Source organism: Lepisma saccharinum, chromosome 8 (genome assembly GCF_977018435.1).
Source record: "Lepisma saccharinum chromosome 8, izLepSacc3.1, whole genome shotgun sequence".
In the NCBI taxonomy this organism is placed as follows: Eukaryota; Metazoa; Arthropoda; class Insecta; order Zygentoma; family Lepismatidae; genus Lepisma; species Lepisma saccharinum.
Genome location: NC_139236.1, coordinates 68138181 through 68154377, shown reverse-complemented (window position 1 = coordinate 68154377; position 16197 = coordinate 68138181).

Sequence of the window (16197 nt, the reverse complement as noted above, 5' to 3'; positions counted from 1 at the left end):
GTTTCTTCCTGTTCACTATCAGCAGTTATACGCTGATGGGAAGGGAGAGCGGGAGGGGCTCAAAGTTATAATATAGTGACGTCATGTTTAGGCATCATCCTAAGAAAAAGGCAGAATAAAAAAGAAGCGATGGAAAATTTCAGAAATTAAGAATTAAATAAGCTAGAGTTTTTTTTAAAAAAAGTTTTGTTTAAAGTCCACTTTATGCACAGATAGTCTATACGTTACTGGACGTACATTTATAGTGAAATCAAGACCACTATGTGCCTCCATCGGGTATCGAACCCGAAATCTCTTGATTACAATGCGACGACTTTATCATCACCCCATCGAAGAGGCCCTAAAGAAACCGACAATCAATTTTAAAAATAAGCACAATCTTTAAAATTATTTTATTGATGAAGATTATACTTCCTTAAACAGAATAAAGTTGTGAGCTTTCATTTTTTGACACCTGTGTTAAATATTTTCACCTGTCTTTGAGATATATGTAAGATGCCTAACCTTGATATTAAATCTACAACAGTTGCTTGTAGGTGAAGTGCTGGAATTATAAGCTAGAGCAAATCTCTAAGAATTTCGATTCGAGTAGCCAGTCATATGCCTTGTTGCACTGCTAAGAAAAATACCGATCTATCATAATGAGTATTATTGAAGACACCAGTTTCGAGATAAAGAGACACTTCATGTCAATAATTCTTAAAATGTATTTCTTTTGTTTTTCCTTCACCTATTCTTTCCTATCCGCTCTTATCTTCAACGTCACATGCCCCCCATTTTTCTTTTAATCAGTGACGTGTTTGTAACGACATGCAGGTTTCGAAACATGTGCGATAACATACGAATGTTCCACAGTAGCTTGAAGCATAACTTACTTCTTCAATACGGATTATTTTTCCAGAAAGTTCAACTTTTTAGTCACTGGTTAGCTGAAAAGATGGACGATAACTTACATTATTATTGTCTTGTCAGGCTGTTTTTTTTTGTCTCCATTGCTGTTTGTTTTTGTTCTAGGTTATGGGGGTAGCACGAAAAAATAGAAATTGGATTTGAGACATGACAAGGAGATTGTAACTCTTAGAGTTTGATGTTGACGTATGCCTACTAGCTTTTATAGATTTACAAACATTCCGAGTAAATTACAGGAGGATTCACAATAAGGCTGAAACTAAATTTAAAATTGGAGACAAGGACATTCAAGAAGATAAAAAAATCTACCTAAGTAGCATTGAAAATCTACTTAGGTATTTTTTTCTTTTTTAACTTTTTGAATGTCCTTGTCTCCAATTTTTTATTCTATGAAAGCTAGAATAATGACGATATTTTTCAGATGTTCTGATCGATGAGGAAACATAAACAGATAAACATTAACACATGTAAAGTAAATGATTTTATAAAATCTATCTTACTCTATTGACGTGAAACATCAGTGGCATGCCCAAGAGGAAGGGTTGGTGGGGGTTATACCCCCTCCTTTGAGCCAGTATTCCTTTAAAAAAACGTCAAAGGTAGGAAAATATGACAAAATGAGGGCCGACTGCCAAGATAAAGTATACGTAACCCCCCCCCCCCCTTCGAAAATCTTGGCCACGTCACTGAAACACGGAAAGAAATTCGAGTTATAAGATACATAAACGTGTTTACGATTCATATTTAGATTGGATGGCCCGAAGCAATAACTAAAGAGGAGCTATGGAAAAGAACAAAACAAGGAGATGTACAGAGAAAAAAATAGATAGATATTGGAAATGGAAATGTACAAATGAGATAACTTCATGTATGTACTAGTCAGGATCTTTTACTAGAAGGAAAGAACGTTTATTGTTATTCGTCAACATGTAATGAAACTGAAGGGTCTTCGTTCTTTCGCCGTTGACCATGCGACAGGTCTGCTCTGCGAAGAAAGAAGAAAGTCATTATAATCTGTGCGAGGGGAAAAAAAATCATCTTACGCAATGTTTCCTGTCAAATAATGAGGAAGATTACCGAAGTCACGTGATTTTTCTGAATATTAAAAAAGAAAAAGAACCGTAATCCGTGCCGTAGCCGAGCCTGACTGTCCGAATGCCTAAGTCAACATTGGCAGCGCATTGGGTCATCTTTGTTTATGGACAGAGATCGCTGATCGTCAGCCATGAATTTTTTTTTTGGGGGGGGGGGGTAGTGTCAAAATTTTGTCAGGTTGAAAGCCTGTGTCGTGAAGTGGAATGAAAAGAAAGGAAAAAAGGAACACAGAGAAAAAGGAAAGAGCTGCAAGGAGAAAGAGAAGAACGAAAATAGAGAGAGGTAGGAAGAAGCTACACAGAGAAAGAGAGATGAAGGAAGAAGAGAGAGAGAGAGAGGACGAAGAAAGTGCTGCAGAAAGAAAGAGAGGAAAGAAGACGCTGCAGGGACTGAGGAAGGAAGAAGCAAGAAGCTAGGCAAAGAAAGAGAGAGGAAGGAAGAAGCAATAGAGAGAGAAAGAGAGAGAGAGAGGAGGAAGAAGAAGAAGATGCTGTAACGAGAAAGAGGATGAAGAAGAAGTTGGAGAGAGATAAGATGAAGAAGCTAGAGAGAAGGAGAGAAAGAGAAATACAGAGGAAGGAAATATTAAAAGGCTATAGAGGGAGGAGCCAGATAGGTAGAAGTTATTCACAGAAAGAGTAGTGAGAATGTGAAAGAAAGAGAGAAGATAAGGAAAGAAGAACAACTGCTTGAGAGAAAGAGAATCAAAGAAAGTAGAAATAACAGAGAGAGAGAGAAAGAAAAATTAAAGGAAAAACAAGATGGAAAATTTGGGAGAGAAGGTAGTTTGAGCAGGCAGTAAAGTAAACAAGGGTGGGAGTAAGCAAGAAGAAGCATGTTCTTGTGTAGGAAATTACTAAAATCTAGAAAGAAGAAAGAGCAAAAAGGAAAGAAATTGATAAAAATAACAGAACCGACCATATTCCAGGGTTTTTCGAGCGACCCCTTTCCGACCATCCCTGTAACCATCAACTTCATCACTGTTTCTTTTCATGGAGCTGCTTAATTTATGTCACCTTGTAATTTTGCGAATCGCACCCAGAGTCAAACTAGGGAACGCTATCTTACCACTTCGCAACAGGCGTGAGTACTTTGTCCTTCTTTCAAGTGGATCTCGCAAGAGGTAAGGAACATTCTGGGTTCTTGCACCTCGAGGCTCGACTTCAATTATATGGGCGGGCATGGGAAAGAATGAGGGGGGGGGGGGGAAAGAGCATACGTATTTTCTCAATTCCAGTCGTGGGAGGCAAGTAATTTTAACGTGAGAAGATGCGTGTTGAAATTCCAATGGGTCATGGAATCACCATTACCCAAGACACACACGAGCCGGGGATGATATTTATACTCTGTCCCACGACTCTTTGGAGCAACGCCGCACGAAACGGTATAGAAGGGAAGAAAGCGAGTGGACGGAGCGAAGCAATGCTGCAAAGGGCTGGTACTGGTAGTTGCAGTCTCGTTTCGCCCTTCATGCCCCACCATTTTTCATTGGTCGAGTCATATCAAGTCAGTACTTGCGCAAAGGACTCGTTTTGTTCGCATGCTCCACATATTGATTGATTTGTTATTTTAAGTCCACTTTATGCACAAGAAGGCTAATCGGGACTGGACCTACAGTTTAAAGTGGGATCCGAACCACTGTGCCATGTGCCTCCACTGGATATCGATCCCGGGACCCCTTGATTACAAGGCGACGACGTTACCACTACGCTATCCGTGAAGCCTGCTCCACAAATTCCTGGGATGAGTCTCGCTATTTGCACACCGGATTGAGCTCCTTCGTCAACCGACGTCAGTGCGGAATGTCTTCGTTTGTTAGTTTAGACTTGCGTTTGTTCGGTTTAGTTCTCTTAGTATTAATACGGCCTGCAATATTTCAAGGCTTCACAAAAATTATATTATTTATGCTAAGAGAGCTCAACCTAAGAACGAGAACATTTATCATGACGTCGGTTGACGAAGGAGCTCAATCGGGTGTGCGATAAGTGAGACACTCCTGGGACAGAGTATATCTTCCTTTTCACACTTCTATCTTCTTTGTTCTTTCTCTCTAAATTGTTAAGTTCTCATCGCGATGATGAGGATGATATGATGAAGGAACGCTCATAAAGAACACCCATACCCAGGCAGAGATTCGAACCCGGTACCCCTTGCGTTGTAGCACTCAGTGCTAACGACTACGCCCCAGAACCCGGCGAGATATGAAGAACGAAAGTACCAAACTCCTAAGCCATGAGACATGATATCCTTCAGCTTATGCTTACAATCGGAGTAGCGTGAATGTAGTTTCTATATTGTGCAAAGGTCAATTTGTTACGAACTAATTTTTTAAAGAACATGCCCAACACTTCCTTTCTTTGTACGTACAGTGTTTGCCTTCTCGCTTGAATTTCAGAACTAAAATCGTCAAGTCGTACACATTAGCTTACAACTGCAGAAAGAACGCAGTACAAAAACTGGCTTCTGATTGGTTCTGGCATGGTAGTTGTAACGGAAATTAGAGCACATTCTCTATCTTATAGAGGTAGTTATGGCGCAGGAAATGATGTGACATTTATATTTCGATACGGTAGACTGGACAATGAAGAAGAAATATTAGCAGAAACACCATGCAAAAATACTTCCCTCCAAAATTGGCCACACCAAGTCACTTGGCTCAAGATTTCTGTTTGTTTATTCCATTTCGCGGTATTTTTTATCGCCGCTGTCCCTTCGCGAATAACACGAATGTCGTTAGCAGGGGAACAGGGGACGCCTCCCCCTCATTAATTTTTAAAAAATCTATTATTATGTACAATATATGTGATATATTGATGCATTATACAACTGGTCCTCTCCTCATCATTCAAGGGTAACACACCTATGAGCTAGAGCTTTTAGAAGTATAACTTCGCGAATTTTCCGGAACAATACTAGATTTCCGAAAATAAATCATGGAGAGATAAATGGCTCAATTTCTAAATAAAACAGAGGAACATTAAGAAAATATTGCTTCAGTTCTTAAAATGAAAAGTTGAAGTGTGATTAATTTGAAATGTTTGTAGTTGAATTCGGTTATTAACGTTTAGGATAAAGGTAGCTTCGTTGTCAAGTATCTGCTTTCTCGACTCCAGTTTGATGTGTTTATCTTTCTCCCTCTGTTTTCTTTCTCTTCTTCTATGTTCCACTCTTTCTTTTTCTCTGTCTCTCTTCTGCGTTTTCTGTCGTTCTCTTTCTCTCCCTCTATTGTTATGTTTGTCCTTTCTTCTTCCTTTCTTTGACTCCTATTCTCTGTTACTCTCTCTCTCTCTTTCTCTTTTCCTGTGTGCCATTTATTTTTCCACTGTAGACGAACAACAGGAACAGACTGAACACTAACAGTGATACAGAAGATATTATCTAATGTGTCTCATTTATCGTGTGTAGGAATACAACTTTATCGTACGATGAAAGAAAAAAAGCAGAACTACTGTCCAAGCAAACATTCAAACTCATGAAGCTAACGCGAATGGAAAATGCATTGCAAATTCTAATATATTAGACCCAATCCACGAATCACGATACTATAATAATATCATTTTCAGCTGAAAGTATTTACGTACAATTGGATGTTCTATTTACTCGTAAAGTCGAGGATAGATGCTTATATTAAATTGAATTCAACAGCATATTTCTGCCAAACAATTGTGACGTGATGAAAAGATTCTCTCGGGCTATCGACCAGGTGAGTTGTGGAAAGATTCCAAGCTATCGAGAGCTAACGTCACTCTCATCTTCAGGGTAGATTGTGACATAGTTCGTTCTACCGTTTTTGATTGTGCAAGATAATGGCCATTTGATAAAAACTCAGGAACATGATCCGTAAAGACGTAAACATAGTATAATTTCGGGGCGGAACCTCAATAATGTTTCGATATCGTTATACTATATAATCGTCTGCACAATATCGCTTGGAAACTTGGGAACAGTGGCGTACCCAAGGAGGAGTTGTTGGGGATCATAACCTTTGGCCCAATAATCTTAAAAAGGAACGTCAAATACAGGAAAAGATGGCAAAATGAGGACTGACTTCTAAAAAATGTATACGTAACCACCCCTTTTTGAAAATCTTGGGCACGGCACTGCTTGGGAAAATATAATTTCAGTTTTTTTTCTGACTTCACTTCTAGCAAGACGAACATTAGGGACTACAGCTGTGTTCTCTTTATCACAGCAGCGTGAAACAGCAGTGTAACAAGGAGTTTTGTTATTGCAATTAGTCGAGCCGTATAATGTATTCATACTTGCACAGCAACAGTGGCTCTTGTGTGTCACTTTCCAAGCCGAGTTTGTTCGTTTCCTGCTGTTCCACTTCACCTTAGCTGATAATCGTTCGTGCTATCAAAACCTGATATTTTACGTGCTACAACTGGTCAATTGCTTCTTCGTCGAACTCCAAGTGCCGAGCCGTGTGTGCAACCTTTTGATATAGTTCGGGGAACTGACACTAATGTCGCTCTAGTAAAGAGACCATCAAGAGAGAATTTATTACTTGTTACAACTCGTTAGTTGATCCAATTCAATCAAAAAATTAGAGAATTGAATTTGATCATAAAATATTACAAGAAAATACTACATCATACCTAGGTAGAGAGGGCATTGTAATTTTAAAATATTTCATGATTTATATAAAATATTATATATCAGGCAAATTGCAAAATAGAAGCAAATTTATTTAAAATACATACCCACCCAGTGGCGTGCCCTGGATTTTCAAAAGAGATTACGTACACTTGTGTTGGCAGTCAGCCCCCATTTTGTCATCTTTTCCTACCATTGGTATTCTTATTTTTATGAGGCCAAAGGGTGGAGGATTATGTCCGCACAACCTCTTGGGCACGCCACTGTACCCACCATCTTCTTAAGCTATAAATAAAACACAAATATATTCTGTAATTGATATGAAGTTTATAAAATAAAATATACTTTTCTTCCAACACTTTGTCGACCTCCGTGGCAGAATGGTTCGCACAGCGCGCAGGTCCGAAGTTTCCCTGACTGCAAATTTTGCAAATACCACACTGTATAAAATGCAATTAAAATCACATTCAATCAAATGGACGCTTTCAATTTACTTTTAAGTGCGACAGGATGAAAGTTCTCTATTTGTTTTAATAGTTTTCGTCGTTCTACATTTTTGGTGAAAAACGAAATGGCAGGTACAATATTACTTTTAAAAATGAGGTACGAATGAGAGAAATATTGACTAACAAAAGACAGAACTCACAGAACCATTCATTTACAAAAATCAATGACTGCAAGTCCCATTCTCGTAAGTCACGGGTTCCGTAGTGAACTTGCTTGAAGCACAGTGCGACATCTTTTATCGGCAAACGTAAGTTCGAGCGCGTGATTGATAACATGTACAAGAGATGGCAGAAGTAAACACATAATGTCACAGATTACATATAGGTTTTGCTTCAGCGAGAGCGTACTTGTAAGAGATGGCTTCTATATTCCTTGAAGAGATGGTGTAAATGTGTACACAGGTGACAAGCGAGTGTGTTTCCTTGTGTGTAATCTTAGAATATAGATATATAAGTGTATGATCCATCAGTTTGTTTGAAACAACGAAACTTTACAACTCATGAAAAAATATAAATATGCTGACCAAGGCAGTAATTTATTTTATTAAAAACATAAACTAAACGTAACGTTTCAACCTTCTAGCAAGGTCTTCATCAGACTCTGTATCAAGTATAAAAGCAAAAAGATACCAAAAACAGGACATTATATATACACAAAACATTACTCCCTCCAGACTATTAGAAAGTTGTTTTGGAACTTTCTAGCAGGTGGCTTTCACTAGTGAACTATACTTTCACCTAAAAGGCTAAAAATATATACTTCCATATAGAATGTGGGTTGGGCTTTATATCTCACGCTCTTTTTCCTTCATTTCCTTCCTTCTCCTCTCCTCTTTCTCTCTTGTCTTTTCCACTCTTTCTAACACTTTCTTCCATTCTTTGTTTAACTTCAGTCCCCCATTCCAGTTCATTGTGTCTTCTTCACCTTTCTTCTCTATTTCCACGGCTTCCTTCCATTTTCTCACTAGCATTCTCTTCTCCCTTCCTATCTGCTTAGCCTCATCCCACTCTATGTCATGTCCTGTTTCTCTCGTGTGTTTAAATATCGCATTTCTCTCTCTCTTAAGTCGTACATCATCCCTATGTTGTTTCAACCTATCTTTCAGTCTCTTTTTCGTTTCTCCTATGTACACACTCTGACATTCTTTACATTTTACTTCGTAGATAATCCCTTCCTCTTCTCTGTTTTCCTTTTTCTTGTTTGCATTCTTCGCTATTCCTAAGATGCTTCTCCCTCCCTTCCTGTAAGTTTTAATGCCCGCTTTCCTAAGCACTTTGCATATCTTTTCTGTGGTCTTTCCCATACTCCTTATTCTAAACCATCTCTCTTTTTCTTTCTCTTCCTCTTTTTCTTTCTCTTCCAATTCTCCCCTTCCTCTTTTCTTCCTTCTTCTGTTTTTGTCCAGTCTATCCTGCTTCTCATAGCCATTATTTTCCAGCTGTTTCCGTAGGCTATTTATTTTGCCTTCTTTTTCACATTCCTTCGTGCATATTTTCGTTATTCTGTCCTCCATATTCTTTATGAAATTTCTTTTTGTCACCTCACTTACATCACTTCTTTTGTGGCAGAATACCCCTGCTGCACACTTCTTCTGATGCCAAGCGGTTTCAATTTCTTCTCCTCTCTTCCTTTTCATCAATATATCAAGGTAGCTTAACTTGCCTTCTTCTTCTATTTCAAGTTCCAATAATATCCCTCTTTCTTCATCTTGTATTTCTTTGGCAAAAATGTCGAGCTGCCTCTTTGTTCCCTTCCATATGCCAAAACAATCGTCAACATATCTGCAAAACAGAATTATTTTGTCACCTCCTTTTTCTATCACTTTCTTTTCCCATTCATTCATAACCAATTCAGCCAATGCTGGGCTTAGGCTAGAACCTATATTCAGTCCTTCACTCATTAACATTATTTTATCTCCCATTATACTGTAACCGTTATTCCAAATGGTTTCCAGCGCCTTCACTACCCTTTCACTATCCCATTCTCCTATAATTTCCTTTCCCATTCTCTTTTTAATAATGTCCAAAACGTGTCCCCTCTTGATGCTTGGGAACATACTTTTTACATCTAAGCTAAACATTGTCGTCTTCATCTCATTTAACTGAAGTCCTTTTATGAGGTCTACTACTAGCTCACTGTTCTTAACTGCTCTGCTTTCTTGCTGTGTTACTAACACTTCAATAACTTTCTTTAATTTCTTTTCCAAGGGTTCCAAAATATTGTCTCTGCAATTCATTACTGGTCTTAACTTTATCTCCTCTTTGTGTTTTTTTTTTAAAGCCCTTCAAACTTGGTAGTCTTCCTGTCTCCTTTATGCATTTCTTGAATCCACTCCTCCTACAGTCTTGTATGACCCTTTCTTTTATAGTTTGTTCTTCTTCTGTTCCACAAATCTCCTCATATCCGTTTTCTTTTAGGTCTTCAAACTTCCTCTCGTACCATTCTCTTTCCATCACCACAATTGCTCCTCCTTTATCTGCCTGCTCTATCACCACATCATTTCTTTTCTTGATTTTCTTCATCCCTTCCCTTTCTTTTTTACTCAAATTATCTACTTTTCCTTGTTTTCCCATTTCTTTCTTCAGTATGGCTGCTGTTCTTCTTCTAATCTTGTCTCTTTCTGGTTCTTCTTTTATATGGAGCACTGCTTCTTCAATGTCATATATAACTTCCTCATAATCAATTTTTTTTCTTTAACTTTGAAACCTCTTCCTAGTTTTAAAAAAGCTTCCTCTTCTTTTGATAGGTCTACATTCCCTATTACCACAACTCTTCTTCTGGTATCCTCTTCTTCTTCCTCTTCTCCTCTTTCTTCTTTCCATCCTAGTCCCTCTCCTTTCTTCTTCAACTTTATTTTTATTTTCTCTCTAAATTTCTCCTGCCAGCTTTTCATTTCGTAAAATGTATATTCTCTCGTTCTCTGATGAAGACCTTGCTAGAAGGTTGAAACGTTACGTTTAGTTTATGTTTTTAATAAAATAGATTACTGCCTTGGTCAGCATATTTATATTTTTTCATAATCATGGAAACAAGGCTTAATGGTGTTATAATTTAGAACTCATACAAACGTTGGTGAGTTAATATATATTCAGGCAGGAAAAAGCGTTGTGAATGGTGGATGTTGTAACGCAACAACTCCAGCTGGAACTTTAGCGGACGCCAGGGAAGTTGTTTTCGAAAAATTCCTCTAATTTCGAAAAATGATATTATATTCCAATTTCTGAAAAATTTCATGTGCTGGAATTCCTTCTAAAGAATTAACGTGATCAAAAACAGTTAATTCGGCTAAGAATGAAATCATGATGCGAAAGTTATTATTATTTTGTATGAAACAATTATGATATAGAATGTTATTATCGGCCCTTGTGGCGGAGTGATTAGCACATCGCGCTACTACGCCAGGGGTCCCGGGTTCGAATCCCGGAACGGGCATGGATGTTTCTGAGTGTCCATTCATCAATTTCTCCACATCATCCCATCATCACACATCCCCATCTTCGCAAATTAGTAAAAAGTGGCACAAAAAGTGAAGTAAAATAAAGCAAATCAATCATGTTATTATGATAGGTAAAATAATAGCTTGATATTATACAAACACAATTACCAATGATACAGCAGAAAAGAATGCCGACCTGCGTGGCGGAGTTGTTATAACACCGCGCTACGACGCCAGAGGTACCGGGTTCGAATCCCGGCCTGGGTATGGAGGTTCTTTATGAGTGTCCTTTCATCAGTTTCATCATATTATCACTCATCTTCATCTTCGCGATTGGCCAAAAATGGCAGAAAAGCGAAGTAAAATGAACGAATGAAGGGAAATGAAATGAAAAACAACAATAATTTAGAAACTTTTATCAACCTCCCATAATTGTTGGTTTTCAACCTTCAGCGCGTCCTTATTATTCTTAAATAATAATACCATGTGAATTAGTTGTAATAATGTTAATAATATTGTAATTATATAGGATACCTGTACGTCAGATTGATTTTTTTAGACCTCCGAAAAAAAAATTGGTATAGACCCAGCGTATATCGTATGCCCTCATGCCTCGCACCCACCTTGGGCCGGCTATATTTGCAATAGTTTCGTGGCTACGTAAGACTATTAATGGAACAAGGATAGGGGAGTATTGTGATATTGGTCATAGGCATATCTAGAATTTTGTCTTGAGAGGGGTAGAGAATACCCGGCAAAGAATATTTCTACGAGAAACTCGTACAATTCCAAAAATTATAGTTTTATGTGATATGTCACACAAAATAAACTTTATGAATAAAATTTCTCACTAAAGCCATTTATTGATCGAAGTGTCTACATGTTAATAACGAAATACAGTAATTAAGAATTTCAGTACTAACTGCATGAAATATTGAAAAGAATAATGGAGCTTGATATTCTGTCATCTGGTGTATCGAGTGGCACTACAACATAAACTACTACTACTACTACTACTAATAATAATAATAATAATAATAAATCTGGTTAACTTTTTAAGTTTATAATAGTTTTTATTGTAAAATAACAATTATAACCGTGGTAATAATAATTATTATTATTATTTCTACTAATCAAGTTTTATCAATGGCATGATCCCCCTTCTACAAAAATTTCTGGCCTATGTTAAACCAATAATCAATACAAGAATAGACGAATTAAGGTTAACAACCGCAAAATGAACAGAGAACGATGTCTTCGCGTGAAACAGTAAACGAAAATTCCATACCAGAATTGTTCAATACGAACACATTCGAATTCGATTAACGAAAAAAAAATCAAGAGTTAAGAGCATATGTTGGTTACAACCCTTGGGCCTTGATTCATCCACCCACTCCTGAAGTCTCCCTACAAATTTTCCTCAGCATCCATACAGAATTTATGAATACATGTCTGGAAAATTTTACCTTATTGTTGCCACCTATCAATTAATTGTTGTGATTGCAGTTAATCAAATAATAAAACAAGAAAGTATAATGAACCTATAAAAAACAACCTGTAACATACAATATGAAAGGAATGTGCTAGTGAAATAATCCATGTTGTTGGATTGATCGAGTTAGGTTATTTTACGTCGCTTTTCTGTCACTTTTGGCTAATCGCGATGAGTAATGATATGATGAATTTGATGAAGGGACATTTACAAAGAACGCCAATGCCCAGGCCGGTATTCGAACCCAGGACATCTGGCGTCGTAGGAAGCCGTGCTAACCACTCCGCCACGGAGGTCGGTGTAATTTCTTGAATTTCTAGTTTAAATTTTATTTAATTTAATTATCTTCATCTTCAGTATTTAATCCGGGTCATCTCCGATTACCTACACTAGTCAGAGTATACGCCGCTGGCCAGTGGCGCAGGAACGGGGGGGTACAGGGGTACATTGTACCCCCGCAAATTTTTGAAGCGGGGTACTGTACCCCCTAAATCCGTAAATCGAGTTGTACCCCCTGTACCCCCCTTTGATAATTTGACAGCATACGGAAGGTGCTACTGTTAAAATTACCTATTATCAATTCGCCCAATAAAAAAAATGTATTATTCTTTATAAATTTTAAGCATTATAGTCCTTACCACAGAAATTCAAAACATTTAATTGTAAACTTATTATACTACATTGTGCTTGCTACTAGTTAGTTCATTGACCTAAGTTCTTGGAAACCTCTTTAAGAAGATGAAAATTGTTTAAAATGTGTGTGGAACGATGGAATCAGATTGACTCTCAGACAATTACGCTGCAGACGATTGCTGCTTTGCGTAAGAGGGGGTGGGGTACACATTTCTAAAGCAGTGGTCGCGATTCGAAGATATGATACAAATCTTCATCAGAAGAGTATATGACTGACCCCATTTTCTTTTGAATATTTATAATGGAATTTTCCGAAACGAAACACTTACACGAACGAGACTAGACACGACAGACCAACTTGACGGGTGGGGGGGGGGGGGTACAATACATTCCTGTACCTCACCTATATTTTTCATGAATTTGTAAGAGGGTGTTGGGAAAACTATACTTAAACCTATATATTAAGATATATATATTTTTTTTAAAAAAATAGAGTGCCGATTAGCCTATCTGAGAATGAGATGAATTTGGAATAAGTTTTCATAACTTCAGAGTGGAAATCGAAAGAAAAATAAGCACAAACAAGAACGAGAAGGACCTCGCCACACAGGAGACGAGATGAGGCTGTGACAATTCTAGACTCATCGCATCGCGATATCATTCCTAGGTGAAATGAAATATTTCCTAGACATTTAAACAGGGTGCAATTTTCGATTTTATCAGAGGGGGGACTATTTTTTTACCTATGTATTAGGTATACTTATAATTGGACATTAATTGCTTCAAATCTAATTGTGATATCGAATGCAACACAAACACAACGCCATTTTATGTTAAACTCTAAAGTCAAATTGTAAGAAAATTACATTAGTCATATGAATGCACGAGATAAATGAGACTCACTGCAGGTTCTATTGGTAGATTTTGGATTGGATTTACAAGGTCTCTGGGAGTAAGATGGGAAAATTTGATTGATTGATTTGGTTTATTTTACTTCGCCTTTCTGCCACTTTTGGCTAATCTCGAAGATGAGGATGAGTGATGATGATATGATGAAATTGATGGACACTCAAAAATAACACCCATAGGCAGGCCAGGATTCGAACCTGGGACCTCAGGCGTCATAGCACGCTATGCTAACCCCTCCGCCACGGAGTCCGGCGAGGTGGGAATGTGTTTCTTTAACTGTGACGTGCACATGCTTCTGCTTACATTAAAGTTTACCTTTTCACATAAAAGATAAATTGACATATCTTCCTAAAACACACGCATGTATCTGCATTTAATACCACTACATAAGAAAGTAAACTTTGGCCGGCTCTTCACATTGTCCACCAAAAATTGAAAAGAAAGAATAAACTTTTGAGCGTACGGCTTTCCTTGCTACTTCTGAGAGCTGAAGGATTTCGGTTTTGTAAATGTACCGAATGATATTACTTTCAGTACTTGAAGAGCGTCATTAGGTACAGCTAATTATATTACAAATAAATGATTTGTCAAATTGTTCACAAATATTTCAAAGTTAGACTTCTTACGAATTGATTGGGAACCATCTGAATTCATTTTTTTCTTTTTTAATACTGAGAAAATACCAAATACATGGCTTCTAAAAGGCATTGGATGTGGTACTCATCTGCCATAAATTGTTTAAATACATTTTATGGGACTTTGAAAATTAGAATGAACGGAACTGAAGTGGAACTCTATATAATGTAGTTTCTATATCCAGTGGGTGGGAGATGATTATTGCTGGTTGGGGTGGCTCAAGATCCCCCTCACTCCTGATTTTCCGTTCCGTGAAATCCAAATAAGCCCAGAATGATGTCCAGAGCTTAGCCTTATATGTTTCAGAATTGTTATCGGATTTTAAAATCTGGTTTTTTTGTTTGTTTTTTTAAAAAACAACTTAAATTCTAACAAAAACAATGAAAAATATTTATGCATATTTTGCATTAAATAACAGGACATTCGTGTGTGTTGTTCTAAAAGAGAATATTTCTCATGGCTTCACATTATAACTAGGTATCAAGGACGTTTTTGTGGGGTCCAGGGGGTCCGGACCCCTTCCCCCCCCCCAAGAGACTTACCAAGTAGTGAAAGTAATTTATCAAAATATAATTGTTTTGCATTTGTTATACTCAATTTACATCAATGCCAATACCATGCTTGAACAGCGTAACAATTAAAAGTTAGGGTGCGGCAGAAATATCTCCCGGATTTCATTTGTGAATAACAAAGCAACGATAGATGTTATGCAAAACGTTATTGCACAGTTGGAAAGAACAGGGTTTACCATTTTATTGCACATTTGCAAAGAACAAAATGTTCCAATTATTTTTTTGTCAAAATTGCCACAAGTCACCATTTTGTGTGACATAGTTGACTTTTTAAAATGATATCGTCCAAATGCCGATCTGCACAGTGTACGCATTTCTGAAGTCTCGCCCTGAAGTTCTGCATTACCCTCCTAGTCATGTCTGGTCTGTATTGCCGCTATTTCCTGTCTGATACCATCTTTCAGATCATTGTCTGTCCTCGACCTTCCTTGGTAAACTTTAGCCTTCAAGTACTCCCACAGAAAGAAGTCGCAGGGTGCGAGCTCGGGGGAACGAGTTGGCCATGGAAGGTGACTTCGTAGTGAGATTAGACGCCCTGGAAACATTTTACGTAGCACGTTCATCGATACGCGTGCTGTGGCCCCAACCTGTTGGAACCACACAGCCAATTTGCCACGTTCGTTCGATTGCGGCTGCAGGAAGTTGCGTAACATCCATACATAACGGTCAGACGTTACATTAACTGCGTGCCGTCTTCCTCAAAAAATGTAGTTGTCTCGGCACATATGGGAAACAAAATGGTAATCCTTGTTCTTTCCAACTGTGAAATAAAATTTTGCATAACATCGATCGTTGCTTTGTTATTCACGAATGAAATTTGTTGCACCCTTTATACTCGATGGTTTTCTCCGCTGAACTTATTGGAAGGCAAGGAATTTGCCGCATACGGCTTTGAAGGATTCCAAAGATTTATGCACACTACTAATGATAATATCCATAAAATATTAATCAGGAACTTTACTTTTCGTTAATTGAATCTAACTCCTTTTTTTGTTATTCAATAAATATTCAATTCTTTTTCTATCTGACATTAAATTCCTAGCCAGGGCAGTTGATTTTGTGCAAATCTTGGCGATCTTAACTACACGTACGCTAGATAATGAATACTTGCTGTTATATTTCTATTCTTTTACTATCTTTTACCTATTCATGTAATAATAACAATACAATATTAATTAATGTACATATTTAATTAATTAATATATTAATTTAATTAAATATAATTATCCTAATTATTATTATTGCTACACTTGATTGGACATATATATATATATATATGTGTGTGTGTGTGTGTGTGTGTGTGTGTGTGTGAGAGAGAGAGAGAGAGAGAGAGAGAGAGAGAGAGGCTGAATTTTGTACCCCCCCCAAATGAAAAACGTTCCTGCGCCACTGCCGCTGGCGACAATAAT